This window comes from Limulus polyphemus, unplaced genomic scaffold, assembly GCF_000517525.1.
Source record: "Limulus polyphemus unplaced genomic scaffold, Limulus_polyphemus-2.1.2 Scaffold2050, whole genome shotgun sequence".
NCBI classification, from domain to species: Eukaryota; Metazoa; Arthropoda; class Merostomata; order Xiphosura; family Limulidae; genus Limulus; species Limulus polyphemus.
This window is the reverse complement of record NW_013667660.1, coordinates 96,736-101,141: the sequence shown is the minus strand read 5'-3', so window position 1 is coordinate 101,141 and position 4,406 is coordinate 96,736. Positions and strand designations below refer to the sequence as shown.

The 4,406-nt window shown below is 35.4% G+C and overlaps 1 protein-coding gene across 1 annotated transcript in view; it reads right to left on the bottom strand.

The window, feature by feature from the left end:
* LOC106465786 (protein O-linked-mannose beta-1,2-N-acetylglucosaminyltransferase 1-like) overlaps positions 1–4,406 on the bottom strand; it is a 106,847-nt gene that overhangs the window by 87,126 nt on the left and 15,315 nt on the right. Inside the window, exon 2 of the mRNA XM_013926019.2 lies at positions 1,024–1,153. The gene's annotated coding sequence lies outside the window, so the exon portion shown is untranslated. The remainder of the gene's footprint in view (positions 1–1,023; positions 1,154–4,406) is intronic.

Sequence of the window (4,406 nt, the reverse complement as noted above, 5' to 3'; positions counted from 1 at the left end):
TCAGGATTTTATTATTTCGATCAATATATAAAGCAAGTACCAAGTTCTACTGTATGCACGCTATAAGCTTTAAAACTAATGAACGTCATTTATGAATCCATCAGGTTAACTGTAGAACACCCATCAGACAGCAATATCATGTACGTGCATTCAATAAAAACTCCTTATATTTTTAGATTTCCCAGGCTCAGTTTCTTGTCGAGAGCTTGTCCGTGTATAGCTTCTTTCTAGCATGTGCGTGTTAATAAGTAAAACATGTATATTTACGCAATCCTTTATGTTAGGCTAAGACAAGTAATTGGTTAATTGATCGATATACGTCAAGAAGAGAAAATAGGTACACGTCATAAAAAAAACAACAACAGCAAGACAGAAACTACTGTAAGTCTAAATAACACATGATCGAAATGTTGACTTTTATTGTCATAAAAGTTATCTTTAGGCCTCAATAATAAATACTAGATACGCCTGTGTCGTGTTAACTAAAAAATTTTATCCTTAAGCGTCTAAATAATGCTAGATACACTTGGGCCAAGTTTGATGGCCTTTACAATGAACGTAATAGTTTTCTGGTTCTTCAGTTCTTCTGAATAACGAGAAGGTTAATCGAAGAGAATAATAATTAATAATATGTGATGTTAGATTAAATAAATAATATAGTGTCAAACAATTCTTACCATAATATTGATGTATTGTGACATAAAAAAAATCACCAACTTAATCCAGTTTATATAACGTTATCGTCAGGCTTTTGCTAGTATAAATAGCGTCTCAACCATTACTATGTCTGTCCCCAGCTGGCCTGAAGAGCCTTGGTATTAGGCCAAAGGCCTCGTCGGCGTTGGATATAGGATAACCAGTTTTATTGACATATGGACAGACAGTCTTTAACTTTCATTCGGAAGTTCTTATTAATAATTACTTTATTGACATATGGATAGACACTCTTAACTTTCATTCGGAATTTCTTATTAATAATTACTTCATGAACAGAGTAATAACCGACTTGAAGAGTTTACTTACATCACCATGGCTACCGCTAAGATGAAGTCATGCGCTGTTTATTCATTCGTGTTGTTTACTGCATCCAACTTCAACACACCTATACAGTTAAAGGCTGCTCAATACGAAATCGCGCATTCATCTGCTGTTACTGAAAGGAAGAACAGAAATGTAATGAGCAAACCAGCATGACGGATTAAATTATGATTCACGAATTCCAAGATAAAAGCCAATTATACCGCTTGTATTACATGTCCTTTACATCTCTTCGCAGTAAACCATAAAATGTAATTAGCCTTAAAAGTGTAAGTTCGCACAATCGTATTGAAAGGTCAATTACAGCACTTATTTTAGTTAAACAAGATAAAGCAATTTTGTAGGCATAATAATGGGGCATCAACATTATTAAGATACGAACAATACAACATTAAACAATGGAGGTCCCACACGGACGGGATATAACTGACAACAGTGGACATTTGTCCATTCTACAAAATGGCTTCTTTAATTTTGTATACTTATTTATATTATTGAGTTCACTCGCACTTTAGAATAAATCTAACTCATACACACACATCGTATAAAACCAGAGCCTACTGTTTTGTCATATGCATGTTATTTATATATGTATGTATGCGCCTTCATGAGTAATAAACACGCGTAATTTTACGCATCTTGCAACCTAGCGGGCAAGAGGTTTAAATAATTAGCCCTTTTGTTTATTTTTTTAAATACTTTTACGCTTACGTACTTTCGGAATGTCTTATATTAAGATCAACAGATTCCAAAATATTATATATTTGTTGCAAACACTGTCTTCTAGATAGCGCTGTAGACAAAACCTTCTTTCGCAAGGTTTACAAAGAGTTTACTGTAAACATCCACAACTGAGATAAAGACTAGTAGTCTAAAAATTGTTTAGATATTTTGAAGGGTTTGGTTTGAAAATAGGTGGAAAACCATATTTTCTAATCCCATATTTATATTAATATGTATGTCAACAAATTCCTCCAAGCAGAGAGGGGACAGTATTCAGGACACACCGAGAGATGAACAGTGCGCTATGAAAGTGGCCGACTGTCCTCATTTCGATAAAGACTTCCTGCATACAAACCCCTGTGGGCATACGACCTAGTCTCTTTAGAACTTTCTTTTTCCTTAGATGAATACATTTAAAAAATCTAGTAATATAATGACACGTGGCTACATTTCCTGTAAATGAAATCGTGATTCAGTTTACCTGGACATGCATTAATAACTAGTGTGAATACCATCATAGAGGTTACTGCTGAATATACTCCTTACCAAACATGGCGCCGAGAGGGCAACATGGTTTGATTCAATACAAAATTCCGATCACACCCATACTCCTTAACATATAGTATTTAATATGCAATTTTCGAAGTATATTACAGAGAAAGCAATCAGTATTTTATAAATCACGCTAAGGCTCGGAATAAGTATAGAGAATCTAGTAACAGCACATCTAAAAGACAAGCTTAAACTACTTACTTCCATACAAAGAAACACACATACTGATCTAACATCTCTGGCTGGTGGTGAAAATCTTCTCTCTCTTTTATGGAATTATGTACGATCACGAAATTCTACTTTAATACCTTGTCGTCTAGTCGCATATTGCTCGTCTCTAATGTAACATTATGAACTCTTCCTTAGCGATGGATCGTCAATACCTAGATTTAAGTTTGTGTGTTCAAGTACTACAATAACGTGAAAATTCGACGCCATATTAAACTTCCAACGTCTTATATCTGCCTCTTGTTTGATCCCATAAAAAAAAACGACAATTTGGCAGACTTCAATTTTATGACATCATAGCGCCACGTGAAGGAATGATGTCAAATTGATCTTCTTCAACTTGCAGTCTACATATAGTTTTTGTGACAGCAGCCATGCTTTCGGATTCTAATATAAGTTATAAAAAAAAACACGCACAAAAAAACACACACACACTTACTAAGCTTTTGATCAAAATTCAATATTTTGGTATACATTGAATTACTTACATTCGTGTGTTGCATCTGATGTCAATATTTTACATGGATCTCAAGATATTATGGAGAAAGCTGATAAAACGTACCTAAATTGACGAGTTTCCTCATTAACTGGGTTACGGTTTGGGTAGCCAGCAAACACAGGACTATAATGTGACCACCAGTTTAGTAAAGAATTGAATGTTCTGTTAATTACATCGCCAATCAATACGGACCAATATGAATATAAAGGAATGCTCTTACGTTTTCGACTCCTACCAATAAACTAGAAAGAAGTACATCGGGTATACATTTCCATACCCTGGTAAACATGGAAGGTAGTTATCATTCAAGGCTACCTTCTACAGTTTCTTTCCGAAGGACAGATGAGCTGCAAACCGAATTCTGTACGTTCTTCACGGCTTTCAGTCCTTTGTTTTTACCTTTTGAAAATGATAAGAAAAGCTACCATAAAAGATCTCAAGATGCAGTTCTTTGGTCATTTCAACAGGTCCGATGGTTTTTTCCAAGACCACACTATAAAGGTGGTGGGGGTGAGGAATAAGAGAGAGGTCTGACATACTATTAACTGATCAGTACCATGGACAATTAATTATCTGCAGAACTCTCAAAGTGATGCCACAACGACCAAATCGTGAAGGTCAATCAAGAAATGAGTGAGTGTGAACAGATGAACTCCAAGTCGATTCTGCTTTCAGTACATACACATGAAAACAAATTATATACACATATACAATCTGTGGTACCCGTCCTTTGTCCGGGTTCTGAAGTTAAAAAAATGTGGGGGTGGATGCTATGATAAATAATACAATTTATTTATAACATAATATATTATGACAGTATTCATTATCATCTCACCAAAAGTTTTGTATAAGCTTTAAGATCTCACTGTGTACCCACTTAAAACATGGTATACATTGTGCGATGGTCAAGGTCACTATGTACAAATAGGTAGCAGCCAAAGTAGAGGTGGTGCTTTCTGTTACCCGCTTTCAACACAGAGCTCTTAATGTCCCTCCACACTGTTTCATGTTAATTAATTAATTGGGAATCATTGGCTGCAGAAGTTTTTACTGGGAATATAACTCAAAAGACTGCTCTTTATATCATCCTTATGGTGGCTGTTGTAGTAGAAACTTCATCTGAGTATATTTATTTATTATTGCAATAGTGGCGGTCATGTTTTTTTAATCGCATATCTCCATAGAGAGTGCTAGCGCACTCTCCGAGATATATAGGACCTTTTGTGTGCCTCCCCCCCCAATTTTGTGTAAGGACGTGGTGCCACCTATGAATGTAGTTAACGTTAATTTACGTTAAAGATAATAAATGCTCAAGAACATCAATAATGGGGGGTGGGGTGGAGGGGAGTTGTGAACCTTCCATTAA